The following is a 13,960-nucleotide window of genomic DNA, read 5'->3' as shown; positions in this document are numbered from 1 at the left end:
CTGTATGGAGATCTAAAGCGGAAAGATCGAAAGTTCAAGGCCAGGGTTAAGAAATGGCTCAGCACAGAAAAAGGTACTCGCCACCAAGCCTGATGACCTGAGTTCGATCCTTGGAACATGCAAATTGTCTTCTGGTCTCCGTATTTGCACTATAGCACCTGTGTAAACACACACACACACACACACACACACTGTTAATTTTTTTTTTTTCACAAAGAGTTCAAAGCCAGCCTGAACTACATATGGAGGCTCTGTGTCAAAATAAAAGTGAATTTGATCCCTGACTTCATACACAAATTCCACAAAATGAGCCCATTGGTAGTGGCACACGCTTTTAATCCCAGCACTCAGGAGGCAGAGGCAGGTGGATCTCTGTGAGTTCGAGGCCAACCTGGTCTACAGAGTGAGTTCCAGGACAGCCAGGGCTAACCACAGAGAAACCCTGTCTTGGTAGAAAAAAAAGAACAAAAAAACAACCAAAACCAAAAAACAAATTCTACAAAATGAAGAAAGAAAGAAAAAAGAAAATAACTCCAGGCAGTAAAAGTATTTTTTTAATAATTTATTTTTATTTTACACATTGGTGTTTTGCCGGCAGGTATGTCTGTGTGAGGGCATCAGATCCCCTGGAACAGGAGTTCACAGACAGCTGTGAACTGCCATGTGGGTGCTGGGAATTGAACCTGGGTCCTCTGGAAGAGTAGCTGGTGCTCATAACCATTGAGCCATCTCTCCAGCCCCCAGTAAAAGCAAATTTTCAATCATTTATTTATTTCTTCTTTCTTTCTTTTTCTTTCTTTTTTTTTTTTTTTTTTTGAGACAGGGTTTCTCTGTGTAGCTTTGCGCCTTTCGTGGAACTCACTTGGTAGCCCAGGCTGGCCTTGAACTCACAGAGATCCACCTGCCTCTGCCTCCCGAGTGCTGGGATTAAAGGCGTGCGCCACCACCGCATGGCTTCAATCATTTATTATTTAAAAATTTTATTTATTACTATGTGTGTGTATAATGTGTGGGGGGGGAGTGTATGTGTGTGGAGGTCAGAGGACAACTTTGTGGGATTGGTTCTCTCCCCACTTTTCTGTGGGTCCCAGGGATCCAACTCCAGTTATGGAGCTTGTCTGGCAAACTCTTCCCAATCAACCCATCTCACTGTTCATTTGTTAGAAACATATTGTTGATTATTACATTTTCATGATTAGTGGATATACACGTGTGCACTCACATGTGAGTTTGTGGGGGTGTGTTTTCTCCTTCTACCATGTGGGGTTCAGGAATTGAATTCGGATTCTTAGGCTTGTGTGTCAAGTGTCTTAAGCCACTGAGCAACCTCGCTGGCCCACAGTTTGTTTTGTGTGGCCAGGTTTCAGTATATAGCCCTGGCTGGCTTAGAATTTTCTTTATAGACTGTGCCACCCTCAAGCTCAGAGATCGGTCTGCCTCTGTCTCTCCAGTACTTGAATAAAAGATGTGTGCCACATCTGGCATAAACCCCCTCTTAAATTACCTTCATTTATTTATTTGGCATATGTGTGTGCCACATCATGTATGTAGAGGTCAGAGGCTATCTCGAGAAGGTAGGTTCCATCTTTGTATGGGTTCCAGGATTTGAACTCAAGACATCAAGCTTAGCAGGTACCTTTACCCATTGAGCCATCCCGGCAGCCCTAATGTTTCGTTTGAAAGTTAAAACCTCAGGGCTGCAGATGTGTATAGCACTTATCTAACATGCATAAGGTTCTGGACTCAAGCCCCAGGACCTGCCCTCACCCCACTACACTGTAAAAGAGACAAAGAAAAAAATGGAAGGAAGAAGAAAAGCCATGGTTGGGAAACATTCTTTCTTTTTTGGTTTGTGACATGTGCCTGGTATTCAAAGAGATAGAGGAGGGCATAGGATCACCTAGATCCCCTGGAACTGGAGTTACGATGGATATGAACTGCCATGTGGGTGCTGGCAAGGCAACCTGGGTCCTCTTTGAGAGAGTACCAAATGCTCTTAACAACTGAGCTGTCTCTCCAGCCCCTTTGAGCTTTTTTCTCTCTTTTTTTTAAAGGCTCTCACTCTGTATCCCAAACTGGCCGGGAACTCACTATGTAGCCTAGGCTAGCCTGCCTCGGACTCACAGCAATCTGAGAGGACCATAACCAGGGCCATAACAGGGTCCCCTGGCAGCCCTGATTTGGACCAGGCCTTAGTTTCGGTTCACTAGGATGGGCTGGAGCTGAGCAAACAAGTCTCAGAAAAACCACAGCTTAGGGGCAACCAATAAACAGGTGCCTCCCCACCAGCCTCCTGCCGGCTCAGCAGGCTCCCTGAAGCCCCTTCTTCTGGCTCAGCAGATGCCCCCCAGACTTCTGCTAACTCAAGATAGCCTTCCCTGCCCTCTCCTCAACAAGTCCCTAGCTGCTAGACCCTCCCACCAATGGGCCCCTAACCACTACAGCCTCCCACCAATCAGCTCCCAGGCTAATCTTTTCTCCACCAATCAACACCAGATTAATCCCTCCTCCCTGGAATTCCCCTAACTGCTTAAAAGGAGTTTGTGACACCCCCTTTGGGGTCGCTCTGTGCCACCTCATCATGCTGGAAATAAACGCTCTTGCTAAATTGCATACTTGACTGTTGGTCTTTCTTGGGGGCTTCTCTCTAACACAATCCTCATCTCAGCATCCTGAAAGCTGGAAGAGAAGAATATTCATAATGCATACAGTCAAGAAAGAATTCCTATCTGGAGACTAAAGAGATGACTCCGTGGCAAGAACATGCTGCTCTTTCAGAGGACCCAAGTTCAGTTCCCAGCACTCATCTTAGTAACTCCAGCTCCAGAGATCAGTCACGTGCACAAAGAAGGAACTCATATCCGGAATACACAGATAACTGCACATAAATAAGGAAAAAGTAACAACAAAAGAAGTTTAAATGCAGCCAGGTGCACGCCTTTAATCCCAGCACTCGGGAAGCAGAACCAGGTGGATCTCTGTGAGTTCGGGCCAGCCTGGTCTACAGAGCGAGATCCAGGACAGGCACCAAAACCACACAGAGAAACCCTGTCTCAAAAAAACAAACAAAAAGTTTAAATGCCCACAGGGCAACTCAGAAACAAACATACAAAATCCTTGTATCCAATAAATGGGAAGAGATACCCACTCCAAGGAGTCCACAGAGATGCCTGCAGTACCCAGGCTAGCTCCGGCAGCATAGAGGTGAGCTCTTGACTTTGAACCGAGACGTTGGTGAGACATGGAGAACAGAAACTGAAGAGAAGGCTGCACAGTGTAAGGACCTGAGTTCGAGCCTCAGAACCCACCTGATCCACACTAGATGTCTAGATTTGGTGGTGAGTTTTTTGTAGTCCCTGAGAAAGGCAGATTCCTGGGCCTCCCTGGCCTGGCCTCCTAGCCTGCGTGGCAAGCGCCAGGCCAATGAGAGGTCCTGTCTCAAAAAAGAAGATGGGCTGGGCAGTGGTGGCGCCCGCCTTTTATCCCAGCACGTGGGAGGCAGAGCCAGGCAGATCTCTGTGAGTTCGAGGCCAGCCTGGTCTACGGAGCGAGATCCAGGACAGGCACCAAAACTACACAGAGAAACCCTGTCTCAGAAAAACCAAAAAAAAAAAAAAAAAAAAAAAAAAGATGAACAGCGCCTGAGGAACAACAAAGGAACACACACACACACACACACACACACACACACACACACCAGCCTTTCAATATCCTGGAGAAAACTGGACATGTTGACTCAGGCCTATAACCCCAACACTCAGGAGGCTGAGGCAGGAGAATTGCTGAGAGTTTGAGGCTGGCCTGGACTATTTAGTGTCCTGGTGTGGTGGGGGGGACAGGCAGTGTGTCAAACAACAGGATGGTCTAAGCTGAAACATTTCATCCTGCAGGGAAGCTCATTAGACAAGAAGTAAGCCACTCAAAATAGCATCAGGAAGTCTCTAAAACTGACCAGATTCACTGGGGGGGGGGGGCTTCCCCGCCCCCAAGCATATATAACTAGGAAGGGCGGTTGTGAGTCATTCCAAACTGAGTTTCCTGGAAGATCCTCTACTCTGTAGTCTGTGGAGCTACCCACAGGCTGTGCAGCACCCTCCAGGGGTCCAGGTATTGTGAGCTGTCAACCATGCTGGGTTGGGCTTTAGTGATGCAGCTGTCCGTGAGTCACTTCTGCTTCTGTAAGTGACCCCTCTGCCCATATTCCTGTTAACAACCCCAATAAAACCCCTTGGGTCCCCAAGTTGGACTTTGGTCTGTTCTTGGTTCCTTCTCTACTTAGGGTGAGTCAATGTTTATTCACATATCCCCAGGAAGTCTCACACAACACAAAAGGAAAGCCCTGTCTCCAGGTTGGGAGGTGTGGGGGGGGGTTCCAGGGGGCCGGAAGTTCAACGCTGAAATGCGGAAGTAAAACCTTGGTGAAGTTGGGCAAGATGAAGGGACTTCTCCCACGGGTCATCTGGGGGTTACAGAAAAAAATTCGGCTTATTTGGGGTGTGGAGTAATGCAGGGTGGGGAGAAGTCACATGGTCTTCCTTTTGGTCCTTGCCTCTGTTCCCGCCACGCAGAGTTTCTTTTTCTCACTGCACGGGAAAGCAATTCTCAAATGCCTGTCTCGGTCACCCCGACGACGCCCGTTCTGAGTCAGCTAGCAGATTTTGCAGTTCATTACCAGGGACAGTGAAGAGTGAGTGGCCGGAACGTCAAAAATGAAAACCTGACTCATCCAAACGCCCTGCAGGAAGGTATTTAGCTTGCCAAAGACCAAACACTTCATGCTGGTGACGCTAGCCAGGCGTGGTGGTGCAGACCTTTGATCCCGGCACTCCGGAGGCCGAGGCAGGTGGAACCCTGAGGCCAGGCTGGTCTCAAAAACAAAAGATAGTAAAGCCACTTCAAAGGGCTGAGGAAGCCGGACACTCAGTCTACCGACACCAAACTCGTTAACCTCCTGCAGGGTAAGGAAGGTGTTAAGCCTCCTGGGGTTTCTTGCCCCTCCCCCACTGCTGAGAGATCATTCCAAACTCCCCCAGGTGGATGGATACCAGACACGGAGGGGACTGTTATCTCTTGGTCTTATTTCCAAATTTTGGATGTTCTTCCTAAAGGGAAATAGTTTGGCTTAGAGAGCTGGCAGTGTTTGTTCTGACCTCCGATATATCTTCCTCTGTCCCCACCCTCCTCCCCTCCCCGGGCCTCTCTTTACCCTGGTGACCCATCTCCATGTCTTCTGGTATTTCAACACTTTGCTCTGAAGGTAGACATTCTGAAACCTTATTAACCTCTTTCTTAGGTTTTTTTTTTTTTGTATGTTTTTACACTTTAGGTTTTATGTGTTTGTTTTTTTGAGATAGGGTGTCCCGTAGTTCAGGCTGCCTTGAACTCACTAGGAAACACAGGATGACCTTGAACTCCTGATCCTTTTGTCTCCACCTCCCAAGTGCTGGGTTTACAGTTGTGGGGTCACCATGCCCAACAGAACCGCTTTCAAAATGTGAGTAGGCTTCCCCAAAAAATAAATAAATAAAATATCTTGGACTATGGGGATCCAGCCCCTCGATAGTCCCCTCCCAGGGTCTGGGAAGAATCTACAACCAGCTGATAATCTTTGATGAAAAGAAATGAATCTACTATACAAAACTTTTTAGTACATATACCTTATTATTCTGAGTCAGTCCTCTCTCTACAAGCTTATACTCTGCTCTCATTTTTAGCTTCTTTCTTGCCCAATTTCTCTTTACATTTATCTGTGGTCCCCTCTAGGTTCTATCTTAATTCCTTCATCTAGTTCTGCTCCTTCTAGGTTCTCATCCATCTAGTTCTTTCCCATATCAGCTCCTCTGCTATCTCTTTCTCTCTCATCTTGTTCTTCCTCTTCTTCTTCTTCCCTATCTCAGTTTGTTCCTCAAGTTCTTACCCATATAGTTCTTCCATTCTCTTTTCTCTTCTCTGTCCTCCAGTGCCCTGGAAGTCCTGTATATATACACTTACAAGCAGTATTCCCTTAGCAGTGCAAAACCAGGCTTCCAGAGTCAAATGGAGGGCTGATAAGAATCACATAGGGAGGCAATAACTGTTAATTATCACTTGTAACCCCAAAGGGAAGTGACCAATGGGGGAATGAATTAACTAAAGGCTAAATTCTGGTAATATCTAAGAAGAGGGATCTTATGTGCTCAACTATAGTCTTAAACGTGATTAGTAGAAGATGTTAAGAATCTATAAGTTGAAGGGCTGGAGAGATGGCTCAGAGGTTAAGAACACTGACTGCTCTTTCAGAGGTCCTGAGTTCAATTCCCAGCAACCACCACATGGTGGCTCACAACCACTTGTAATGAGATCTGGTGCCCTCTTCTGGCCTGCAGGGACACATGCAGGCAGAATACTCTATATATAATAAATAAATAAATCTTAAAAAAAAAAAAAAAGGATCTATAAGTTGCTAGGTCAATGGGAGAAAATAAAACTGCCTTTTTTTTTCCTGTGGCTCCTATCTGTCCGAGCTATCTGCTGTTTTTTCTGCAGGGTGGGGAAAGTGTGCTCAGTCGATAGGCAACCTGTGTACAGCTAGATGCCTCTGGTGATAGTTAAAGGGAGATCTGGAACTAGAGATAAGGTTTGGGAAAGAAGGAAGTTAAACTTAATTGGCACATCCGTCAGGCCTTCTCAAACAGGTACCTGGATGCTTAAGTCTGTTCTTAGAGAGTACAGAGGTATCTCTGATAAGGTACTTTCCTCCATCTAGGGATGGACCATGCTGCCAATGATGATAATTACAGGGAGGCTTGAACTGGGGTTCTGGCTGTACATAGCTGTCAGTGCAGAAGATTATCTAAATATTCCTTTAGTAGAGGGGAAATGGTGCCCAATCAATGATGGAAAAGCTACAATAGCACACGAGAAATTCATAGCAGGAAACGGCTAATAATCAAAAGTCAAATATCACCAATGCTTCTTGAACCTTAGCTTGACCTTGGAAGGCCCTTGGCTACTTCCAGGTATTAGCTTGTCATGATCAGCTGAAATCCTACTTTGTATATTTCTGTGGCTTGCAGCAATAGAAGGCATGGTTTCGAACACCTTTAATCCCAGCACTCAGAAGGCAGAGGCAGGTGGATCTCTGTGAGTTCAATGCCAGCCTGGTCTACTGTGTGAGTTCCAGGACAGCTAGAGCTGTAGAGAGACCCTGTCTCAAAAAAACAAAAGCAAAAACACCAAAATCCACAAAAGTCATAGTAAATAAGTCATTTACAGATTTTCTTTAAAAAAAATGTGTGCTTATGAAAAAAAAAAAAAAGGCATATTATTTCTGAGGGAGAACCCCAGTAAATCTCTGCCTCAAACTAACAATACACAACTGAATAATTTTTCTGGGAAATCTCTCAACTTCTCTGAAAGAAGGTTCTAGAGCCCATGCCCATGGTAAGTTCTAAGTGTCTTTAAAAACTCTCATTTTTTCTATATTTTGGGGTGTGTGTGGTGTGTGAGTGGAGGTCAGAGGACAACTTGCCAGATTCCGTTTTCGCCGGCTACCTTGTGGGTCTTGGGTCTGGAACCAGGCTGTCAGGCTTGATGAGAAGCACTTTGACCCGATGAGCCATTTCCCTGACCCTGAGTGTCTTCCCAACCTCTGTGGTCTCACTAGTTCTCCACACCCAGTAAGTGCTCAATTAACACTAACATTCGTGGAATAAACCGGAGCCAATGAAAAAATAGTTTTTCTTCCCCACGCTTGGAGAGGGAGAGTTTTAATGACCAATGCTGCCACCTGCAGGTAGAAGGGGCAACTGGCATGTCCAGAACCGCAGAGTTTGGAAACCTTCGGGCAGGTTTGGTCAACCTCAAGGCAGTGTTATATTTTCTTTAGTTTTACGTGTGCTGGATCAGCCTGCGCCCGTCATTTCCATATGTGGAACTCTGCCCCTTCCCTGGTAATGTTTTCAAGCCCTTTGAGAGCTTAGTAAATGGCCAGTGCCATGCTACCCCACATTTTACCACTGCCACGCTTTCTTATAGGAATCTGAGCACACAGAACAAATACACAGTCACATGACTAGCAGGTGTTAGAAGCGGGGGTGGGGGGAGTTGAACCCAAACACTGCTCTGAGATGTGTTCTAAATTTTGACTTTTCAATTTTTATGTGCATGTGTGTGCCACATAGGTGCAATGTCTGTGGAGGCCAGCAGGGGGCATCACATTCCTAGCACTGGGGTTACACACAGTTGTGAGCCACCAGACCATTGGCGCTGGGAACTGAACTTGGGTCCTAGCATGGGTCCCAGAGATCAAACTCGGGTTATTAGGCTTGGCAGCAAGTACGTATACCCAATGAGCCTTCAACAGAATGACTATGTGTGTTTGTGTGTGGTTTGCATTTGGATTTGTTTTTGAGATGTTGTCTCGCTATGTAGCCTGGACTGACTTGTATTTCTCTATGTAGATAATGTTGACCTAAAATTCACAAAATCCACCAGCCTCTGCCTTCCAGCCCTGAGTGCTAGGATTAAAGGAGTGTGTCCATTCCTGGCCTGTGTCTGACCTTTAACATTTTTAAATTTCTTTTTTATTTTGATATCCATTGGTGTTTGACCTGCATGTCTTTGTGAGGGAGTCGGATCCACTAGAACTTGAGTTACAGACAGTTGTGAGCTGCCATGTGGGTGCTGGAAATGGAACCCTGGTCCTCTGGAAGAGCAGCCAGTGCTCTTAACCACAGAGCCACCTCTCCAGCCTCTGATTTTTAACATTTTTAAGGGCAATTTAGATTAACAGCAAAACTGAGTGGACGGTAGAGAGATTTTTGCCGTACATCCCCGTGCCTCAGCCTCGTGCTATGCCTACTTCTTAGAGAATGTGTCTCTTTTCATCTTTCTCCTGCCCGTCCACGCCTGACACAGGATGTTCCCTAAAACACAGAAACATGCTAGACAAGTCCACAGTAGTCAGTCTCCACAGACACGCTCCTGTAGTGATGATAAAGGGATCAAAAGGTGTACACCCAGAGACAACTGGGAGAGACACTGCTCAGCAGACATCCCAGATACTTCCTGAAAGACAGGACCCATGGTCTGGCTGAGTGGTAGAACCCCGAGCCTTGCTGAGGGAATTGCGGAATAGCAAGGCAGCTAGCTGGAGCTGAAGAACCCCAGAAAGGTTCCCAGGGTTAGATGGGGGCCAAAACTCAGGAGCCAAAGATTTATTATCCTGTCTTGTATTTGCTTTTTTTAATTTTTTTCTCTTTGATTTGTAGAGAAGTTCATTTGGTTCAGGGTTCTGGAGGAATTGTGCCTGCCTGTCTTGGAGATGGAGGGGGAAAGTGTCTCACTATATGGTCCACACTGGCCTTGAACTTGCCTGCCTTAGGGTCCTGAATGCTGGGATTATAGGTGCTTATCGCCATGCCAGGCTTTTAATAAACCACACAGTGGCCCACTAATAATGCATTTTATATGATTTCTTTAAGGATTTATTAATGATGTGTACACACGTGTCTGGGTGTGTGTATATGTGCATGTGAATGCAGGTGCCCAAAGAGGCCAGAAGAGGGAGTCCTGTCCCTTAGACTCATAGACAGTTGTGAGTTGCCTGGAGTGGGTGCTAGGGACCAAATCCCAGTCTTCTGCAAGGGCAGTAAACAATCTTAACCACGTAGCCATCTCTCCAGACTCGATTTTGCATTTAAATCTGTCCATTCTTCCCATTAAGTTTGGGGACGCGGGTGGAACATGCTGTAATGCAAGGTGCAACAGCAGTGCCCGTGACAAGGCATCGTGACTTCAGGAAGATGGGACCAAGTAAGGGACTTCCTGCAGGTCCCCCAGAACAAGGACGAAAACACGTTGACAACATAGAACCCCAAACAGACGCTGAGGAGGAAAGAGCAGCAGATCTCGGGGGAATAACAGGGCAGCTCTACCCCATTTTTTGAGGCTTTTTGTATTTTTTTTTTCTTAGACAGGGTCTCATGTAGCGCAGGCTTAGCTTTGACCCTACTGTGCAGCTGAGGCTGACCTTAAACTAACTCCTGATTTTCCTGCCTTCCCCTCCTGAGTGCGGGAAATATATGCCTAGAACTCGAATTGGTCTTAATAAAACCCCAGAGCCAGATACCGGGGTAAAGGCTGAAAGATCAGAGAAGCAGAGCAGCCGGCCACCAGATAGTTCTTACCTCGCCAACCCCTCAGCCAAAAAGGGGCTGAGCTCCTGTCTCCTCCCACCTTATATTCCTCTCTCCACCCAGCCATATCATTTCCTGTCTCCACCTCCCAAGTGCTGGGATCAAAGGCAATGAGATCCCAAGTTCTGGGATCAAAGGCGTGAGCCTCCACCACCTGCCTCTGTTTCTCTTTTAGACAGATTCAGTCTTGCCTAGCCCAGGGTGGCCTTGAACTCCTGATCTTCCTGCTTCCTCCTCCCAAGTGCGGCACCACTGCCTGGCCTCAATGGTTAACTAGTGGCTCGCTCTGCCCTCTGAGCTCCAGGCATGGTTTATTTGTTAGAGCGCAATCAAAACATCACCACATAGCCAGGCGGTGGTGGCGCACGCCTTTAATCCCAGCACTCGGGAGGCAGAGGCAGGCGGATCTTTGTGAGTTCGAGGCCAGCCTGGGCTACCAAGTGAGTTCCAGGAAAGGCGCAAAGCTACACAGAGAAACCCTGTCTCGAAAAAACAAAAAAAAAAAAAAAAAAAAAAAACCATCACCACAGCCTCAGGTTCACCTAATGGGAGGAACTGGCATCATTATCTTTGGTGGGCAACTTCACTCAGTGGGGCTCTCCCAAGCAGTCAAGAGTCTCTAAGTGATAAACTTCAGTTACTACAGACCAAAGTAGATAATTCTGGTCTTTTTTTTTTTTTTTTTTTTTTTTTGGTTTTTCGAGACAGGGTTTCTCTGTGTAGTTTTGGTGTCTTTCCTGGAACTCACTCTGTAGCCCAGGCTGGCCTCGAACTCACAGAGATCCCCCTGGCTCTGCCTCCCAAGTGTTGGGATTAAAGGCATGTGCCACCACCGGACCAGCAATATTCTAGTCTTAAAGACTAACTGAGGGTCCTCTCTAATCTGAACAGAGATTCATGTGTTAAGCTGGGCCTTTGCTGCCCCCCCCCCCCAGGTGGCAAACCTAAGCAAGCTCACACTTATCTTTCAGTCCTGGGTATGGAGGATTGATGTCTTTGGCTCGTCATTATGGCTACCGCCCCAGCCCCAGAGCCTCCTACCCCATAGAGCTCAGCTAATCCTCAAGCCAACAATGGTGGGCCACTGAACCCTCACTGTTCTGAATCTGACTTCTGAGTCTAAAAGTCAAACTCCCAACTTAACCAGGGCCCCGCTAAAAGTGGGGCCATCTTCCCAGAGCCACCTTTCTGCTTGGTAACACAACAATTCTAGAGTTGTGCCCAGTTCTGGCCGTGTTCTTGGCTTACACCGGGGCACGCACACTGGGTTGGAAGCCTCACGGTGTGGGGGAAGCTGTGCTGCCTTTTCTCACACGTTCTTAGCTTACCTACCTTGGAGCCGAGGGGACAGGTCTACAGCATCCAGAGCTGTCAGCTGCAGTTGAGACTTGGAGACCGAGGATGCTCAAATAGACTAGTCAAGCCCTTTTTATAGTGGGGCCATGAACACTAACAGTGTTATAAACCACACCTCCTGCCTCAGGGGACAGCTGCCTTTAAGTCCCCCAAAATCCACCCCCCTGCTCACTTTTCTGGTTAGGTCTGACCGAGCACAGGTGAAAGTCATCACTTCAAATTATCTCCTGCTCCTATGACAATGGTTCAACTTCCATCAACCACCTGGTCAAAGTGGCTGAAAGAACCCAGCTTTGATGTTGCTTGTAGTTCCTTAGGATAGCCGATGACTATGGGGATCCCTATACTGGGTGTGTGCTCTGTCCTCTTTGGGTCAAAGTGTGTGTGTGTGGGTACTTGTGTAAGGTAAGGTCTCCAAACAGAACAAAATGTTAAATACTTGAGTCAACATAAAGTAAATTTCACCATTCCGTGTTGTATCCAAAACCACTTCTATGCTATCGAAACAGTTTCTCAAAGGTCCTCAAGAGAACTGTTGTTGCTATTCTATGCTTAGACTCTGCCAGTTTTAAGAACTCTGGCACTGTTTTGAGAACAGTATCAGAGATGCGGGGAACCAACCCTGACTTCAGGTGAGCCCCACTTTCCCTATATATAGGGTAAAAACCTGACAGTTCATGGCAGACCAGCCACTGTGGTTCCCTGCACCAGTGGCAGACATTATTAATCCATCCACTAGTGAGTAGAGAGAGGAAGTGGTATGATAGGAGGAGACAGGAGCTCGGCGCTCTTTTCAGTCTGAGGATTCCTAGAGGGAAGAAGTGGCTGTGGCTTGCTCCTTTGTCCCTCTGATCTTTCAGCATTGACCCTGATATCTGACTCCGGGTTTTTATTATTAAGACCACTTAGAATTCGCACTACAATATGCATCTGCCTTCCTTTCTGTTTTTCTTTCTTTCAGACAAGATCTTTCCATGCAGCTCAGGGTGGCCTTGAAGTTGGGACTATCCTCCTGCCTGAGCCTTCCAAGTGAGTCAAGACACCTAGGCTCAGACTCTGGGTGCTTTTAAGACCTCAGAATTAAATTACAAAGTCAATGTGTCACTTTATATCTTTTTTTGTTTTGTTTTGTTTTTTCGAGACAGGGTTTCTCTCTGTAGCTTTGCGCCTTTCCTGGAACTCACTTGGTAGACCAGGCTGGCCTCGAACTCACAGAGATCCGCCTGGCTATGCCTCCCGAGTGCTGAGATTAAAGGCTTTCGGCAGCATCGCCCGGCTCGCTCTTTCCTTCCTTCCTTCCTTCCTTCCTCTCTTCCTCTCTTTCTCGTTCTTTCTTTCTTTCTTTCTCTTCCTTCCTTTTTTTTTTTTTTTCTGAGACAGGATCTCTACCAAGCCTTAGCTGTCCTGGAACTCACTCTGTAGACCAGGCTGGCCTCGAACTCACAGAGATCTGCCTGCCTCTGCCTCCCGAGTCCTGGGATTAAAGGCGTGCGCCACCACCGCCTGGCCACTTTATATCATTTAAGAGCCAACTGAAGCTGGTTTAGAATACACACACCTGCAGGTTCATCACCTGGGAGGCTGGTGCAGAAAGGATGGAGGCCACACAGTAAGACTTTGTCTCAAACACACACACACACACCCACCAAACAAACTCCTGGGAATATGGTTCAGTTGGTAGGGTGCTTATCTAGTAAGAATGAATTCCCAGATGTATATGACATCTTTGGTGTCATATATACTGGGTATTGCTATCCCATCCACTTGGGAGGCAGGAGCAGGAAGACCAGAAGTCCATGGTCATTCTTACTTACACACTGAGTTTTGGCCAGCCTGTGCTACATGAGAGACCCTGTCTTAAAAACAACAACAACATCTAAAAAAATACAAAATAAAAGACAACAACAACAACAGCTAACTAATTAACCAACAGAGAGACACCAACAAAGGCCTTTCAAGTTAGCCAAAACCAAAAATAGAAATAAAATTGAGTATACCTAAACTCCCATTGTTTCAAGAGCTTGTGAAACTGGAGTAAGGGATTATTGGTGGGAAAAACAAAGCTGGAAAGTCGCTCTGGAGAAACGTTGGGCAGTTTCCTATAAACTTACAAACACGGGGGATCATAGGACACACTCCTAGGGAGGGCATCCAAGAGATGCCCCCTTAAAGTCCATAGCAAACTGGTCAGAGTGGCTTTGTAAAAAATCACTGAAAACTGTAGCACTGACTGTTCTTCCAGAGGTCCTGAGTTCAATTACCAGCACCCACATGGTGGCTCACAACCATCTGCAATGAGATCTGGAATCCTCTTCTGTGTATATAATAAATCTTAAAAAAAAAACCTGGAAACAAACCAAATTCTACTGCCCAGTAAATGGATGAACATCTGCAATATATTCATTTTGGGGATACTTGTTGCCAAT

The sequence above is a fragment of the Peromyscus leucopus genome, chromosome 23 (genome assembly GCF_004664715.2).
Source record: "Peromyscus leucopus breed LL Stock chromosome 23, UCI_PerLeu_2.1, whole genome shotgun sequence".
NCBI lineage: Eukaryota > Metazoa > Chordata > Mammalia > Rodentia > Cricetidae > Peromyscus > Peromyscus leucopus.
The sequence above is the reverse complement of the archived record's forward strand: the minus strand, read 5'-3'. Positions refer to the sequence as shown.